General features: G+C 38.1%; 1 protein-coding gene, 1 long non-coding RNA gene and 1 pseudogene across 2 annotated transcripts in view; 2 read left to right on the forward strand and 1 right to left on the reverse strand.

The window, feature by feature from the left end:
- Positions 1–20,179, reverse strand: part of LOC139975752 (uncharacterized) — a 76,893-nt gene that overhangs the window by 27,867 nt on the left and 28,847 nt on the right. The gene's annotated exons all lie outside the window — the stretch shown is intronic.
- Positions 3,407–9,031, forward strand: LOC139976188 (uncharacterized). The gene is made up of 2 exons (XR_011796028.1): positions 3,407–8,165; positions 8,906–9,031. It is a non-coding gene; the product is annotated as an uncharacterized lncRNA (long non-coding RNA).
- Positions 17,995–18,067, forward strand: LOC139976578 (U2 spliceosomal RNA; annotated as a pseudogene).

Here is a 20,179-nt window from a genome sequence, read left to right on the forward strand (position 1 = left end):
ATCTTTCGGTAATAAAACATACTTTCAAATTCAATGTTAGACTAATCATTGGTGACAGTACATCGCGATGTGGTAGTTATAGTATTGACAATTAAATAGGTTAATTGAATGGGAACACATCTCCAAGTGGTGTGTAGTTCGATCTCATCATGAAATTCACGAACTTTAAGTAATATATATATATATTTTTTTACAAATCCTCTTTAATGACTCTTTATGACTATCCTGTAATTCCGTAAACGTCATTGGTGATTACCTGAGCCCCCGCACTAAGAATATCTGTCGATAAGTAATTACCGACTGGCAGGTCCCGTACACTGCCCTCCTGCACAATCATCTCGACTCTCGACCGATCGGCTTCTTGACCTCTCGACTTTACACAAGTGGCGTACAATTGACCACTAGTTTGCTCAATGTTCCTTGAAGGTGACCCTTCCCTTTTGCAGCAATCCGCCAAAGCTGACAACTTTAGTTGTCTTTTGCTCTTATAGAGGATCAAGTACACATTGAATGCCGCACTCAATATGAATAGTATTAGAACAATAATAATAGTAACGAGAAAGCCATTACTCGTTCCGTTAGCAGGATCAGGGAGCTTCTCAGTTTCATTCTTTATGTTATAAGTAATTGCTTCTGTAAAACGACCTGCTCTCTCTGTTCGACATGAAACAGAAATGATTTCACTCTCGTTCCCTTGGAATTGTAGTTCTGAATAGTTCAAATGATGTGTAATGTTAGAATTAACTGTAGAGTTACCATACCCGTGTAATGCGTCCCCGTAGCGGGTCTGCACGCTCCACGAAATTAGCTCGGTCGGGACATTACTCTCACAATGAAAGGTTACTGATTTCATCGAATCGATAGTAAAATTTTCTGGTGTTATTGTCAAGTTCGCTTTAGTCTCAAAATGCAGTGATTTTGAATTAACAGTACAGATTTTTTCATTTTCATTATTGCATTTGAATTTCTGTACAACTGCTTCCGACTGGACGGTCATATAATTTGAGAGAAAACGCGTGGACTCACTAAGTCTACCATATACGTCATTACTAAGTAGACTCCCCTTTACAGGTGCCCACTTTGTAACTTTTTTTCCTATACAAGTAATGCCAATAACTTCTCCTAGTAAATAAGCACCGTGGGTCTTATTGGGTAAGCAACTGCCATTGTACACATGATACAGTTTAATATCTGAGCCACTAACATTCATGAGTACATTGTCCTTTCTTAAAAGCATGTCGCAGTTGATATACGCTGGCAAAGTTAGGTTTACTTTCCAATATGACGATCCGTTCTGTAAAAATGATCCTCCGAGCATTGCACCGTTACTGTGTAAGGCTACAGTGACATTGGTACCCATGGGCACATTTCTCACTCTGCAGCCTATGGTAAGGTTTTGGCTGTCCCCAACCACTGCATATTCCTTGATATTCACTTTCAAAAACCGAGGATCGTAAAAGTTAACTGTGACAATTGGTTCAGCTAAGGAAAGTTGATGAACGGAAAAACACATCGAAGTACAAAATACTTTGATGAATGAACAGAAAACTAAAACGATGGAATCCATTTTGAACGAATAAAAAAACCGGTATTGCTGAGCCACTCACAATTTATTGTCTAATTTGAAGGTTGAGTGCATGCGACTAATTAACAACTAACTATTTTTAGGCCGGAATCAATCTTCCAATTTCTCTCTCTCTCGGTATGTGTTGGCTTTGATCACAAGTATACTGTATATTGATAAGAACAAAATTAATATCTGCCTATAACTTTGGCTTTTTCGAAAAGTCACGTCAAAAGCGTGTTCACTGTTTCAATAGAATACTGTGTGCATAAAGAACAACTGCAAAATTTCTGCTACGAGAAAATCCAACCCACGAGTTCCATCAGTTTTAAATTTGTTACTACTCTTTAAAAGAATCATGCCGTATGTTGCTACTAGGGAGTTAGGTCATTTCCTTTGTAGCGGCATTAAAATCAACATTATAACTATAAATAGTTTGTATGACACACATTATACTTCTACATTATACTGACAGCATTATACTTCCTCGTTGCTTTTAATATGCTTACTACAATTAAGTTGCCATTACTGACGGTAGATCAGCGCAGTTGCGCAGTTTCGCTGCGACGCTTTTCCTTTCTCTTCTATAAAAAGGTGTACAGTATACTGTCAGATAAGAAACATGCAATTTTACAACTCATTTCTATATGATAATCATATCAACCTCCACCCCACCCCCCCCCCCCCTTTCCCACCGCCATTCTAAACAAGGCAGATTAACTAGTAATTAATGAAGACGGGGTGAAGTTTAACCAATCTGCACCTTTTTTTTTAAATAGAGGTAGAAGTGGTTGTTACCCTTTTGGTCACTGGAAACGAATGAAACATTTGTTCATCTAATGGTTACTATACATCCGTGATAATATCTCTACAATTATTCTTGTAGGACACGAAAACAATTGGATGTCAATACTGTATTATACGTTTATGATTATATGTATCCTCTCTGATTGATGATGATGTTTGTATCATATCAGTGTAACAGTAAAATATCAATATTTAATGACATTCTAAGGATCGTATCTCTGCTATCCTGTGCTATCTTCTATGACACTGAACCACAGTGTATGAGAAACCTATTGCACGATTATGAAAATGAAGGTAAAGATCAAATTTATTTCCGTAATCCAAACAGTCATTGTCTTATAGGTCGAACTGTAGGCCTATAGGCGAATGACTGAGGGGAGGGAGGGAAGGGAGGGAGGGAGGGAGGGAGGGAGGGGGAGGGGTCCATGACTTCCTCTCCATCGTAAGTCGGGGAAGGAGGAGACTAGACCACTTGTCAAGGCCCAGGATGCTCGGAGAAATATAAATATCTATACATATATAGGCATATATATAAATATTAATTATTTATTATTTAATAATATTGATTTTCGAACAAGACACTAAGCCTATATATATATATATATATATATATATATATATATATATATATATATATATAAGGTGAACTTGGACCAACGTGTTGACTTTAGTGTCTCACTTAGAAGGTAACTTCTTTGAGCATAAACAAACAATAATCTAACTCAAGTTATATACTATGAGAGACAGCGGGGTAGCCAGGAATTTGAATTTGATATGGGGGAGGGGTCTAAGGGAAGGGGGTGTCCCCCTCCCCTTTGAGATATTTTTGAACAATTGAAGGTCCTTATAGATGCGATCTGATGCAATATCTTCAAAGTTTCATCATCATCATATGATATCATATTATCAGCAGATTTTGTTTCCTGTTTGAATTCTTTAACATGACCTTTTACATTTTATATCAGAAAGACAAACATAGTGCACTTTTACAATTTTACAGTAGGATGATTTTTGTTTATTGTCCAATGTCGGGACTTTAATACATTTGACGAACTTAACTGATGGACAAAATAAACTTTCATATTTTGTAAGACAGCCAGATGTGCAGTGGCATAAAAACAAATATCGTTATCGCAATGTATTAGCAGTGTAATAATTATTTTTAGGAAGTGCGTATCACGTACGATTGCTAGCTTAGCTTCATAACATGCTGTTCGTGCAACAACTAAGGACGAATCATAGAAAGGATGAGAACGAACGTTGATGACGTCGTTGTGCATACGGTTCGTGACACTCCATCGAGTGCGGTTAGGTAGGCTATATGTATTTTATTACGCAGTGACCAACTGTAGGCTTGTAGTAGGATATAGGCTAAATTTAGCTAATTGCATCTGCCAAAGTAAGTAAGTAGCTGAATCAGTAGGCCTGAATGTTACTATCATTATAATCGAGTTAACGGAGCTGACGAGTATTCAAGATCAAAAGAGCACTGACAAAATCCCATGCTCAAAACACAACAGTTTTAACATTTTTCGACACTGAAATGGGGAGCAGTCGCTCCCCTGCTCCCCCCCCCCTGGCTACGTCCCTGATTTCTGTTGCAAGAGATTTCTTTTGCAAGCTATTGGTGTCCCTTTTTCATATAGCATTGTACGCTATGATTCTTTCAAATGGACTTGTTCCGAATTACATCTTTACATCACAGAAACTCACATAAACTAAAGCTTACGGAGAATAATTCTCCTCGCCATCGTAAGGTACCGTACGGCCTTATATAGTTCGCAGTACATTACACATTACGCTCGGGTGTGTTTGATATACACTGTAGCAGGATATAGTCCTGACAAAACAGTGTCATTTGCAGTCCAAGAATATCTGATGATGTTTGTTTTGAACTTAGAATGAGTATTTTAAACAGTCAATGTGGTTTTACATGCACCCCAAATTGGCTGAACATCTTGTGATCATGTGCAGTTTTGACTTAAAACATTTATGCTATATAAATTACACACTCATGCACACTACGGCTGCACCGTAAAAAGAAGAAGAAGAAGAAAAAAGAGAAGAATATAGGATTACGGGCTTTATTAGGCTGTTATAAATGTAATAATACCACAAGAATAGATTGAATTATTGTAAGGTAAAAAGTAAAGGGAATTTGGTACACGGTGGGTGGGCTGCCCATTGTTTCTACATTGTTCGATAAGAAAATGTTTCATTGAAAAATAGATAAAACTTCCGAAAACTTCATTACCAAATAGATAGAACAACTTCCGAAAACTTGATAAAGACACACGCAGAGTAATAGTTATGTGACGTCATTACCAAGAAAAGACAGTGATGAAACAAATATATCTAAAGGTGAACCATATGTTGACTGTTTTTGTTTGTTTGTATAAACTATTCTTATTTACATTGAGTCATCTATCAGCACTGCCTCAGTATCTTAAAAACATATACCTCGTTTACGTCATAAGGACTTGCAACTTGACTTACACACCATTTTTGTTTCCTTTTCAGTTAAGGCCATAAAAGCATGCAAACAATATAAACAATGCAGTGAAAATATCTCAATTAGCAGAATCTTTTATGATAGTGAAGAAGCATGAAACGACTATATAGACAAGATATGCCTAAGGAGGCAACAAAAACAGTACTTTGGTCAACAAGGTAACTGACTCTGTACAGCATGCGTGTCAACTAATACAGAAGTCGCTATACTTTCGGATTTGCGGCCAAGTGCACTATGGCGTGAAATATGTAAGGCGAAACTAAGTCAAAATAAACAACAGTGGTGTATATCACAATGTTAACTATTGTTGGCTCCAAATTATAAAGTTCTAGATATGGCTGAACTTATGAAAAGTATACTTTCCTGGATATTCGACCCCGTGAAAAAGAATGTACTGAATTGAGAAAGGGTTTAAGTGTAGGAACAAAACTTTTAGTCAAGTCTGAACATGCACAAGGGACCAGTATTGTATGTCAGAGACATGCCAATGATGTTAAAGAGGTGACAAGTATGATGATGAACAACTTTCCCAAAACCATTACGAAAAATATTATGACAATTGCGAGATATCAAAGTTTAAAATTCCTTCAAAATATTTATATAATTATACATATGTGGAGGGGGTGAAATTGAAATGGTTTTTTTTTTTAAATCGTTACAATGTGTATATCCTGTAATGAAAATGGGTTTTGCGAATACTGATTCTAAAACATTGAAGCACTTAACGTTATCCCATATACTTGCATTGGTTTTGGTTTCAAAATTATTTACATGCGTCTTGAAAACATTTAAAGAAAAACAAAATGGAATCAAAGGTTTGTACCCCGTGTTTGCTCTATGACATAACAAATCGACGAAATTGCAGCTCCTGTTACCACCTTCCACGGACCGCGATGTCTCCCAAACTGAGCAAGATTTCCTTGAGACATTTGACGAAGTTGAACCTTACAAACAACATATTTATTATATTTAGGTACAGCATATGTTACCGTTTACCGATCTCCTTCGTTACTTTTTAAGCCAATAACAAAATATATTTGTTAAGGTTATTCGTTCATCTAGATGGATTATGCTACTGAATTATGTTTCTTGGTAAGCATCGTTATCGACCACGACGGCACCATATTCAAGCATATCGGAAGACAGATGTTCAGCGTCTTTTGTAAGTTCCATGTAGGAGAAATCTGCGGGTCCTTTTTCGTCCTGATCTCCATCTCTCCTGGTGTCATCTGATTGTACGCTTGTCGCATAGTAATATGGGTCGTCATTTGCCTCTGACGATTGAGTGATAGTCATTTCAACGTCACGTTTACTGGCAGCCGTCTCTTGGTGGTCAGGCTCGTCAGTTTTACTGGCAGCCGTCTTTTGGCGGACAGGATATACTCGTTGGTATATGAAGAAACCAGTTGTAATCGCTAAAATAATACAAATGATGACCAAAATCACTATGATCGTAATGAAAGGCGTTAATGTAACATGATCATTTTCTTCGATAACAACGGATGTTATATTCTTCGCAGTGGCTGTGGCGAGGTGCCCTGCCCTATGTGTCGAACACGAAACAAACTTTAATCCCTGAACTCCGTCAGGAATCACAAGCAGTGACGAGTTGGTATATTGTGTTATAACGTAGGACCTATTGAAAAAGGACCCGGGTGCTACTGGAACAATTTTGTCGTTATCGTCAAGTTGAACATACCATGAGATGTATTCCGTGGGCACGTTGGTCTGACATGTATATTCTCTGTTGTCATGAGAACTATTAGACAAAGTTGTTGGTGAGATTGAAACAGTTAAACTGTTTTCGAGCTCGTAAACTTGGATGGTACAGCTTTCGGTGGAATTCCTACGTTGACAATTTATGCCCTGCTCTCCCGAGGTATTTACTCGTATGTATTTCGATAACACACGTGAACCCATAAAACCGTGTCTTTGGTCAGCTCCAAGTATTAAGCTCTCTGAAGAGGCCATATTAAAGTCAATATTTCCACGAGCTGTGCACAAGATTGGAACAATTTCATGCACTATGTAGGATTTATCAGAAATTACTGGGAAGCAATGTATACTTTCGTTTGATTTTATATGATGAATTATAACATCATTAATCACGACCTTTGCAAACGGAACATTATTTAAAATAATCTCACACGATAAGTTTGAGGTTGCGAATGGCTTACCGTTCCAAATTAATTGACTACTGTTTTGACTCTCAAGTACATTGTCACCAAATCGCAAAGTTATCCGAGTATCCGTTGAGTCATCGTCCTGAACTGTAGTGGTGCATCCTATAAGTATATCGTTTTTCCCCACGACTACGAACTCCTTGACATCCACTTGGTAAACGTTAGGGCTCTGGTACAGAAAAAGTCTCACGGGTGCTTCACAGCAAATGGATTGAGTGCAGAAGAATACGGCGTAAATGAATGTGACATAATGAAGGTAAGTGCACGCATCCATACCGACGAAATTCATATTGCTACCAATAGAAGAAATATTCCTTTACCGTTGTGAATCTTCGATCATCAATCCGACCAGTTTTTGTTTCAATTGTGTTGATTAAGTCATTCAATGATGATGATGAACTGATCAGTGAAGTTAGGCCAACATAATCCTGTGCTGGATTCTTAATATGCCTCACATGAATAGAAAGGTATTAACTAATATATCGCAGAGGTCTGTTCGATGATGTTGTGTATAGGTGTGCAGGCTTTTTGAGAGTCGTGTGAACCACGCGTCAGGATGCAGTTCTGGTTAGTGCAAATACTTCCTTGTACACACAAGCAAAGACCAAAAACAAAACAAACTCAAAATTGAAACCGTTTGAACTGTAGTGGTGTTAAATTCTACCTGGCAATGTTTTGGTACTTACTCCCGTGACAGAGGTGTGAGTCATCGTTCCTGTCTCTGTTTCTCCGAGGTCCAAACATGTGGTTTTAGTAGATTGCGCGGGATGTTAATTGAGTCCCAATTAAGCTGTTATTTATGTTAAATGTTACCTCGTTTTCTGGCCAGTATCTCTTTATATTCTTTTTAGTATGTCCAGATTGACTAAGGGTTTTCTTGTTTCTGTTAATTTAACTGGATTTTTAAGGGTTTAACAGGTTTTTATATCAATACGTTCGTGATTGGGTCGCCGATTGCGTAGGGAAGAGAAGGCCTACAAAGCTTTTCTTTGTTGCTTCCATCATAGTGCTTAACGTAAAAAGAACTGCCGAAAGTAGTGGTGGAAACCAAGTCAAATTTATCGATGTAGAATAAGAGTTTTGTGTCACCGTTGTAAGGGTGAGTGTTGATTTGATATTTGTCACATTCTATCGCAAGAAATCTAATTATTATCTTGATGTTAATATGTAATTCTTTATCGAATCTTATGACTCTGTATCAATGAAGCTGTCTGTAGCTTTTCAATGATATACTTGGTATAGGGGTTCCACGAATGTTATCGTTAGAAATTTGGGACTCGTGAGAACGTATATTTTCTTTCAATGATCATATCCTTACTTATTTCAATGATCATATCCTTAACATTTTTTGTCCTAGAAATGATGTACGTATGTTGATATCATGTTAAAGTTTATTTATCATTCCCATGGATCGTAATTTTAGATTATTCTTGTTGTAACAGTGCTCATGTTAGGATAGGTAAATGTGCCATTACATAATAGGTGTGGGTTGAAGTGCCTGGCATTTTTGTTTGTCAAAATGGCGGCGCACTTTCAGTATTATTAAGTGGGAATATCAAAGTGTTGTGTTGGTTCTCAATGCATGAATTCTGCTACGGTATACGTTAATATGTGTTGGCTGGGATTGCAAGGTGTTAAAACTTATTTAATTGTTTGATTAAATGTTTTTGATTAAAGACTATGCTTTATGACAGAGTTTTGTAAAGTTATGTAAGATTTGTACTGTTTGTTATTCAACTGAACTAAATTGTTGTGACTTTGGATTCAACCGGACGCAGATTATATAATTTTCAGTAAAGAGACATAGACTGTAAACTGGTATATATTTAATTCAAACAGGTTTGGTGTAAGTTCTCCTCTACCTTGGGTATCTACCAACCATGATGTTTGCCATTTGCTGAAGTCAAAACCTTGTATCTATTTTTAGCCTGGTGAGTTATCATGTCAAGGGTCAAGTGTAAACGTTGTAAATAAAGCTTCTTTTCCGTTCATACAGATCCATGCAGTTTTACTCTGTGCATGTTATCATTGATACTGATGTTTTCTGAGAGTTATATTACATGAACCGAAGGAGAATTGTTATGTTGATATTTAGAAACTTAGAAGAGAGTTAAACTAGAAAGTGTGAAGTATTTATATTATTTGTTTGCATACTAATGAGGTCATATTGCATATTCATATCATTTTAAGTGTTTTAAGTGTTCATTATGTTTTATTTTCTCATCTTATGATTTGTTCTGTATGTTGTTTTACAGAGGCTGTTTTATTGTATGTATGTATGTATGTATGTATATGTGATCTTCCCGCAAGCAGGAACTCGCGAAAGAAGCCATGGAGGCTTGTAGACTCGCAAGCTGACCGAAGCCAATCTCTCGGCACACATTCATTTAACGTCCATGTGGGGAAGTTGTTATTGAACAACACCCTTGCCAGACGACACACATTGCTGTCGGCGGGGAATCGAACCGGGGATCTCATGACTGGGAGACGCCGGCGTTAACCACTAGGCTATACACTCCGCCTTATTGTAAGAATAGATTGATTCAACCGCAGCTACTGGTGTCTACAGCTACTGGTGTCTTCTCTCATTCGTTTGACTGTCCACTCCTTTTCTTAAGCCTTTTGGGTCCATTTCAGAACTTCTTCTTTTTTTTTTTAAAGCAAGTGGTGGAAGTGACTTGCATTTAACAGGCTACGTCCATTTACGTCACTTCACGTGATTAATCTGTAATACAACTAATTAGGAAGGTCTCTGAATATGGTTAGTCACTTGCGTGCAGACATTTTTTTCAGTGGCGTAGGAAGGTACTTTTGAGTGGGGGGGGGGCTGAAGACTGATGGCCGGCCTGGGGGAGGGGTCTAAGGGGAGGGGGTGTCCCCCTCCCCTTTGGATTTTTTTTTGCATTTCCAGGTGGCCTCAGATGCAATTTGGTGCAATATAGCACACTTCAACACCCACTCCATTTTGTAAAGAATTTTGCATTTTCTCCTGGCCTTAGATGCAATTTGGTGCTTCAAATGAGATTTTTTTCTCATTTGGAAATGAAAAAGGGGTTTTCTGACTTGCGGAGCGGGGGGGACGGAACGATACTTCCGCCCCCCATATTTTTCACTGGGGGGGGGGCTAGCGCCCCCCAGCCCCCTCCCCGGTTCCTACGCCCTTGCATTTTTTTCAATTGAAATGGGATTGTGTGGATTAACATCTAGGTATATACTGAGTAGCCAACGGTCATCATCAATTTGGCATTACAGGAGCATTCGAGATCTTAAGAAAGTTTCGGTTATAGGAACATTACTAGAAGTCAGTTTTGTTTCCGTACACTATGACATATCAATACTTTAATTCTAAGTTAATCCTCTAGAGGAGGGTTGCTCCGTCTAATATTCTTAAGGAAACCACTTAATTAATTGTGTCCCATACACCGACAGCCAGCAAACTATTATATAAAGCCAGATCTGGGATTTCGGTAAGGGGTTTCCATGCAGTAAAACAAACATGTTTTGTTGCGTTATTAGAACGTATATAAAATGGATTAACATTTAGGTATAAACTGAGTAGTCAACGCCATCATCAATTTGGCATTACAGCAGCATTCGAGATTTTTAGAAATTTCGGTTATAGGAACATTACTAAAACTCAATTTTGTTTCCGTACACTATGACATATCAATACTTTAATTATAAGTTAATCCTTTAGAGGAGGGTTGCTACCGTGCAATATTCTTAAGGAAACCACTTAATTAATTGTGTCCCATACACCGACAGTCAGCAAACTATTATCTGTGGGCCTTTTGGCTAAAATCATGTGTAGTATCTGTTCCCTTTCGAGGGGAATGGTGATGTACACCCGACGATGATCACAAAGTCACAGTCCCGATGCAAGGGTTCTGGGGTTGAGAGCGGATCAGTCGTTCGATAGTTTGGTTTTCGTGCCCAGTAGTATTATCGTTGGGCCGTGGAAGTTTTCCAAATTCGGACATCTTATATACAGTTTGCGAACCTTGTGGATGGAAATCCAAAGTAAATTTAATGTTTGCAAGTCGTTCATGAACCCGGAGCAACGATTATGAGGGGTAGGGTTCTGGTGGCTCAATTAGCAAGGGATGTCCTGGGTCGTGACAGCTTGCGGACAGCTATTCTATACTTTTCTATATGCCTATTATTTTCGTATCAACACCTATAGTATTGTTTTATCAGTAAAAGGATCTTCTGATACTGCATAAGAAGCTTCCATCTCGTCGTATAGGCTGCAGCTTCCATCTCTTCATATAGGCTGCAGCTTCCATCTCGTCGTATACGCTGCAGCTTCCACCTTGTCATTAGCTCCACCTTAATTGTCATTAGCTGCAGCTCCCACCAAGTCGTATAGGCTGCAGCTTCCATCTCGTCTTATAGGTTGCAGCTTCCATCTCGTCGTATAGGCTGCAGCTTCCATCTCTTCATATAGACTGCAGCTTCCATCTCGTCGTATACGCTGCAGCTTCCACCTTGTCATTAGCTCCACCTTAATTGTCATTAGCTGCAGCTCCCACCTCGTCGTATAGGCTGCAGCTTCCATCTCGTCTTATAGGTTGCAGCTTCCATCTCGTCGTATAGGCTGCAGCTTCCATCGTGTCATTAGCTGCAGCTCCCACCTCGTCGTATAGGCTGCAGCTCCCAACTCGTCGTATAGGCTGCAGCTTCCATCTCTTCGTATAGGCTGCAGCTTCCATCTCGTCGTATAGGCTGCAGCTTCCACCTTGTCATTAGCTGCAGCTCCCACCTCGTCGTATAGGCTGCAGCTTCCATCTCGTCGTAGGCATCGGGTCGTTGTCCCCATTGTCCTGCGAAGGAGGAATGCCAACTACAAAACACTCCCCGTCTATAGCATTAAGCAAGCTAACACTTCTCTAAAAGGCCAAATAAACATGGAGGGCAACACTTAACACAAAACTCACCAATGAAAATGAAATAGCATCAATCAATGCAATAAACGACACGAGAACTCCTCATTGACATTCCTTAAGCATTACGCTGTTGCATCCGCAACATATATAGACTGAGCTGAACTATGAAACTGGTCACAGAAATAAGCATCAATATTTGAAGTGCTTAATGAAGTTCTTGTCATAATGTTATTACAGTAGCCTGTACACAGAGTAAACTATGTCAACTTTAACTCATTTGCTCTCAATTAGAGTGTAGTTACCAAGTAAAATTAACACATGTAGAATCACACAAAGTAACAGAAAGGCCGAACATCACCCAAGCCTTTTGTGCATGAATCTAGGTTGATAGTTACTAATGACCGAGGTTATGTCACTTTAAAAATCGCAAGTTTTAAGTTTTCCAATCAAGATATGGAGATCAGATTAGACCTACATTAAGTTCTTTTAAGTAACTAAGGAATGAAATATCGGAAATTCACTGATCTACCTTATATGTAATGTTATACTGTTGACCAAAAAAACATTTCACGAATACTACTAATAGGTATACTGAAGAACATGAGCTCAGCACTTTCAAAGTTTCGAATGTGGCTGGCATGAAGAAATAGCAAATGAAAGAGAAAGTCTATTAATTGGCATAAAAAGTGTAAAGGTCTAACAATTCCCATCAAATTATATTCTCCAGTTGAATCTGATGTTATTCCTGGCAAAAATATACAAGTCGGTCACATATACATGACTTACAAACAAAACGGATACAATGTTTAGCGATCATTGCCACGAACATATGAGTTTTTGTTTCCATGTGAACTCCAAACGATTTTGATAGAAATTAATGCCTAACAGAAGGAATATATTTCATAGCAATGTTAAAATCAATATAATGATGCAAAAAGCTGTGTTCTTTTCCACTGTTTTATGACGAGGCGGGATTTCCATATGATCACTATTAAAGCAATGCGTACTCAGACGTCGTTCACGTGGGCAAAATGACGTTTACATAACGCTCGAAATTCCAGAGACGAAGATGATTGGTGGAATAGTTTCGCACGGATCATGAAACAATTATCTCTGTTTGTGGGCAAAACGAGAATGGAAACCAAGGTACTTGATTGAACCCAAGGCACTTCTTGAAAGATTAACTGAAATAGCGCCACGGTATAGCTCTACTAACGGCAATCGACATTTGGTGCGTCGCATATATTAACTTAATAGCCAATGTGAATTCATTGACATAATGCATTGCATGGAAAGAAAGACAATGTTAACAAAGACTGAATGTAAACGGACTGAACAGATGAGAGTTAATATCTTTCGGTAATAAAACATACTTTCAAATTCAATGTAAGACTAAACATTGGTGACAGTACATCGCGATGTGGTAGTTAGTATTGACAATTAAATAGGTTCATTGAAATGAGAACACATCTCCAAATGGTGTGTAGTTCGATCTCATCATGAAATTCACGAAATTTAAGTAATATTTTTTTTAATTGTTTTAACAAATCCTCTTTAATGACTCTTTATGACTATCCTGTAATTCCGTAAACGTCATTGGTGATTACCTGAGCCCCCTCACTAAGAATAGCTGTGGATAAGTTATTACCGACTGGCTGGTCCCGTACACTGCCCTCATGCACAATCATCTCGACTCTCGACCGATCGACTTCTTGACCTCTCGACTTTACACAAGTGGCGTACAATTGACCACTATTTTGCTCGATGTTCCTTGAAGGTGACCCTTCCCTTTTGCAGCAATCAGCCAAAGCTGACAACTTCAGTTGTCTTTTGCTCTTATAGATGATCAAGTACACATTGAATGCCGCACTCAATATGAAGAGTATTAGAACAATAATAATAATAATAACCACCAAGCCATTAGTCGTTCCGTTAGCAGGATCAGGGAGCTTCTCAGTTTCATTCTTTATGTTATAAGTAATTGCTTCTGTAAAACGACCTGCTCTCTCTGTTCGACATGAAACAGAAATGATTTCACTCTCGTTCCCTTGGATATGTAGTTCTCAATAGTTCAAATGATGTGTAATGTTAGAATTAACTGTAGAGTTACCATACCCGTTTAATGCGTCCCCGTAGCGGGTCTGCACGCCCCACGAAATTAGCTCGGTCGGGACATTACTCTCGCAATGAAAGGTTACTGATTTCATCGAATCGATAGAGAAATCTTTCGGTGTTATTGTCACGTTCGCTATAGTCTCAAAATGCAGTGATTTCGAATTAACAGTACAGATAGCTGCTTCTTTCTTTGCATTCTTGCATTTGAATTTCTGTACATCTGCTTTCGACTGGACGGTCATATGATTTGAGAGAAAACGCGTGGACTCACTAAGTATACCATATACGTCATTACTAAGTAGACTCCCCTTTACAGGAACCCACTTTGTAACTTTTTCTCCTATACAAGTAATGCCAATAACTTCTCCTAGTAAATAAGCACCGTGGGTCTTACTGGGTAAGCAACTCCATTGTACACATGATACAGTTTAATATCTGTGCCACTAACATTCATGAGTAAATTGTCCTTTCTTAAAAGCATGTCGCAGTTGATAGACGCTGGCAAAGTTAGGTTTACTTTCCAATATGACGATCCGTTCTGTAAAGATGATCCTCCGAGCATTGTACCATTGCTGCGTAAGGCTACAGTGACATTGGTACCCATGGGCACATTTCTCACTCCGCAGCCTATGGTTAGGTTTTGTCTGTCCCCAACCACTGCATATTCCTTGATATTCAATTTCAAAAATCGAGGATCGTAAAAGTTAACTGTGACAATTGGTTCAGCTAAGGAAAGTTGATGAACGGAAAAACACATCGAAGTACAAAATACTTTGATGAATGAACAGAAAACTAAAACGAAGGAATCCATTTTGAATGAATAAGAAACCGGTATTGGCTGAGTTACTCACAATGTCTAATTTGAAATCTGAGTGCATGCTACTAATTACCAACTAACTACTTTAAGGCCGGAATCAATCTTCCAATTTCTCTCTCTCTCTCTCTGTATGTGTTGGCTTTGATCACAAGTATACTGTATATTGATAAGAACAAGATTAATATCTGCCTATAACTTTGGCTTTTTCGAAAAGTCACGTCAAAAGCGTGTTCACTGTTTCAATAGAATACTGTGTGCATAAAGAACAACTGCAAAATTTCTGCTACGAGAAAATCCAACCCACGAGTTCCATCAGTTTTAAATTTGTTACTACTCTTTAAAAGAATCATGCCGTATGTTGTTACTAGGGAGTTACGTCATTTCCTTTGTAGCGGCATTAAAATCAACATTATAACTATAAATAGTTTGTATGACACACAGTTTGTTTGTATGTCACGCGGCCTTAACTTAAAAAACACGTACCCAGCCGATTGGCAATATAACTTCCTTGTTTTCTTTACTAAGCCTGATGGTATATCATTATTGAACATTATCTCTTTCTTCAACTGATAGAGATCATGTGTACATTATAAACAAACATATATATTTGATAACTTAGTTCACAATAATTTGTCAGACATTCACACCAGCCGCTAGGATAACAGCATTATACTTCCTCGTTGCTTTTAATATGCTTACTACAATTAAGTTGCCATTACTGACGGTAGATCAGCGCAGTTGCGCAGTTTCTCTGCGACGCTTTTCCTTTCTCTTCTATAAAAAGGTGTACAGTATACTGTCAGATAAGAAACATGCAATTTTACAACTCATTTCTATATGATAATCATATCAACCTCCACCCCACCCCCCCCCTTTCCCACCTCCATTCTAAACAAGGCAGATTAACTAGTAATTAATGAAGACGGGGTGAAGTTTAACCAATCTGCACCTTTTTTTTAAAATAGAGGTAGAAGTGGTTGTTACCCTTTTGGTCACTGGAAACGAATGAAACATTTGTTCATCTAATGGTTACTATACACCCGTGATAATATCTCTACAATTATTCTTGTAGGACACGAAAACAATTGGATGTCAATACTGTATCATACGTTCATGATTATATGTATCCTCTCTGATTGATGATGATGTTTGTATCATATCAGTGTAACAGTAAAATATCAATATTTAATGACATTCTAAGGATCGTATCTCTGCTATCCCGTGCTATCTTCTATGACACTGAACCACAGTGTATGAGAAACCTATTGCACGATTATGAAAATGAAGGTAAAGATCAAATTTATTTCCGTAATCCAAACAGTCATTGTCTTATAGGTCGAACTGTAGGCCTAAAGGCGAATGACTGAGGGGAGGGAGGGGAGGGAGGGAGGGAGGGAGGGAGGGAGGGGGAGGGGGTCCATGACTTCCCCTCCATCGTAAGTCGGAGAAGGAGGAGACTAGACCACTTGTCAAGGCCCAGGATGCTCGGAGAAATATATATATCTATACATATATATGCATATATATAAATATTTATTATTTATTATTAAATAATATTGATTTTCGAACAAGACACTAAGCCTATATATATATATATATGTATATATATATATATATATATATATATATATATATATTCACTTTTTTACCATAAACTGTCGACATAAGGTACATATCATGAGTATATATATATATACATATATATACATATATATATATATATATATATATAGGCTATATATTCTTTCTAAGAATTATATAGTAACGACAATAACGATTGTCACGTTTATTATATTAAAAAACTACTGTCATCCTCAGACTAGTTGTCCAATCGACCTTCGACCAGGGTCAATGAGTTGTGATCTTTATTCGTGTCGTGTGAATGTGCTACCAATGTAACATTGACAGTATAAACAAATCCTGTATTTCCTACAATAAAATGTTTACAAAATAAGGTGAACTTGGACCAACGTGTTGACTTTTGTGTCTCACTTAGAAGGTATCTTCTTTGAGCATAAACAAACAATAATTTAACTCAAGTTATATACTATGAGAGACAGCGGGGTAGCCAGGAATTTGAATTTGATATGGGGGAGGGGTCTAAGGGAAGGGGGTGTCCCCCTCCCCTTTGAGATATTTTTGAACAATTGAAGGTCCTTATAGATGCGATCTGATGCAATATATGCAAAGTTTCATCATCATCATATGATATCATATTATCAGCAGATTTTGTTTCCTGTTTGAATTCTTTAACATGACCTTTTACATTTTATATCAGAAAGACAAACATAGTGCACTTTTACAATTTTACAGTAGGATGATTCTTGTTTATTGTCCAATGTCGGGACTTTAATACATTTGACGAACTTAACTGATGGACAAAATAAACTTTCATATTTTGTAAGACAGCCAGATGTGCAGTGGCATAAAAACAAATATCGTTATCGCAATGTATTAGCAGTGTAATAATTATTTTTAGGAAGTGCGTATCACGTACGATTGCTAGCTTAGCTTCATAACATGCTGTTCGTGCAACAACTAAGGACGAATCATAGAAAGGATGAGAACGAACGTTGATGACGTCGTTGTGCATACGGTTCGTGACACTCCATCGAGTGCGGTTAGGTAGGCTATATGTATTTTATTACGCAGTGACCAACTGTAGGCTTGTAGTAGGATATAGGCTAAACTTAGCTAATTGCATCTGCCAACGTGAGTAAGTAGCTGAATCAGTAGGCCTGAATGTTACTATCATTATAATCGAGTTAACGGAGCTGACGAGTATTCAAGATCAAAAGAGCACTGACAAAATACCATACTCAAAACACAACAGTTTTAACATTTTTCGACACTGAAATGGGGAGCAGCCGCTCCCCTGCTCCCCCCCCCCCGGCTACGTCCCTGATTTCTGTTGCAAGAGATTTCTTTTGCAAGCTATTGGTGTCCCTTTTTCATATAGCATTGTACGCTATGATTCTTTCAAATGGACTTGTTCCGAATTACATCTTTACATCACAGAAACTCACATAAACTAAAGCTTACGGAGAATAATTCTCCTCGTCATCGTAAGGTACCGTGCGGCCTTATATAGTTCACAGTACATTACACCTTACGCTTCTCGGCCTTTTGGCTAAGATCATGTGTAGTATCTGTTCCCTTCGGGAATGGTGATACACACCTGACGATGATCACACAGTCACAGTCCCGATGCAAGGGGACTGGGGCTGAGAGCGGATCAGTCGTTTGGTAGTTGGTTTTCGTGCCCAGGTTCTTTCCTGGGTGACTTTTTCTTAAAAAGTACCTTACGCTCGGGTGTGTTTGATATACACTGTAGCAGGATATAGTCCTCACAAAACAGTGTCATTTGCAGTCCAAGAATATCTGATGATGATTGTTTTGAACTTAGAATGAGTATTTTAAACAGTCAATGTGGTTTTACATGCACCCCAAATTGACTGAACATCTTGTGATCATGTGCAGTTTTGATTTCAAACATTCATGCTATATAAATTACACACTCATGCACACTACGGCTGCACCGTAAAAAGAAGAAGAAGAAGAAAAAGAGAGAAGAAGATAGGATTACGGGCTTTTATTAAGCTGTTACAAATGTAATAATACCACAAGAACAGATTGAATTATTGTTAGGTAAAACGGAATGGGAATATGGTACACGGTGGGTTTGATGCCCATAGTCTCTACATTGTTCGTTAAGAAAATGTTTCATTGAAAAATAGATCAAACTTCCGAAAACTACATTACCAAATAGATACAACAACTTCCGAAAACTTGATAAAGACACACACAGAGTAATAGTTATGTGACGTCATTACCAAGAAAAGACAGTGATGAAACAAATATATCTAAAGGTGAACCATATGCTGACTGTTTTTGTTTGTTTGTATAAACTATTCTTATTTACATTGAGTCATCTATCAGCACTGCCTCAGTATCTTAAAAACATATACCTCGTTTACGCCATAAGGACTTGCAACTTGACTTTCACACCATTTTTGTTTCCTTTTCAGTTAAGGCCATAAAAACATGCAAACAATATAAACAATACAGTGAATAGATCTCAATTGGCACAATCTTTTATGATAGTGAAGAAGCATGAAACGACTATAGACAAGATATGCCTAAGGAGGCAACAAAAACAGTACTTTGGTCAACAAGGTAACTGACTCTGTACAGCATGCGTGTCAACTAATACAGAAGTCGCTATACTTCCTGATTTGCTACGGCCACACTATGGCGTGAAATATGTAAGGCGAAACTAAGTCAAAATTAACAACAGTGGTGTATATCACAATGTTAACTAGTATTGGCTCCAAATTATAAAGTTCTAGATATGGCTGAACTTATGAAAAGTATACTTTCCTGGATATTCGACCCCGTGAAAAAGAATGTACTGAATTGAGAAAGGGTTTAAGTGTAGGAACAAAACTTTTAGTCAAGTCTGAACATGCACAAGGGACCAGTATTGTATGTCAGAGACATGCCAATGATGTTAAAGAGGTGACAAGTATGATGATGAACAACTTTCCCAAAACCATTACGAAAAATATTATGACAATTGCGAGATATCAAAGTTTAAAATTCCTTCAAAATATTTATATAATTATACATATGTGGAGGGGGTGGAATTGAAATGTTTTTTTTTTAAATCGTTACAATGTGTATATCCTGTAATGAAAATGGGTTTTGCGAATACTGATTCTAAAACATTGAAGCACTTAACGTTATCCCATATACTTGCATTGGTTTTGGTTTCAAAATTATTTACATGCGTCTTGAAAACATATAAAGAAAAACAAAATAGATAGATGGATGGATGGATGGATGGATGGATGGATGGATGGATGGATGGATGGATGGATGGATGGATGGATGGATGGATGGATGGATGGATGGATGGATGGATGGATGGATGGATGGATGGATGGATGGATGGATGGATGGATGGATGGATGGATGGATGGATGGATGGATGGATGGATGGATGGATGGATGGATGGATGGATGGATGGATGGATGGATGGATGGATGGATGGATGGATGGATGGATGGATGGATGGATGGATGGATGGATGGATGGATGGATGGATGGATGGATGGATGGATGGATGGATGGATGGATGGATGGATGGATGGATGGATGGATGGATGGATGGATGGATGGATGGATGGATGGATGGATGGATGGATGGATGGATGGATGGATGGATGGATGGATGGATGGATGGATGGATGGATGGATGGATGGATGGATGGATGGATGGATGGATGGATGGA

Source organism: Apostichopus japonicus, chromosome 11 (genome assembly GCF_037975245.1).
Source record: "Apostichopus japonicus isolate 1M-3 chromosome 11, ASM3797524v1, whole genome shotgun sequence".
In the NCBI taxonomy this organism is placed as follows: Eukaryota; Metazoa; Echinodermata; class Holothuroidea; order Aspidochirotida; family Stichopodidae; genus Apostichopus; species Apostichopus japonicus.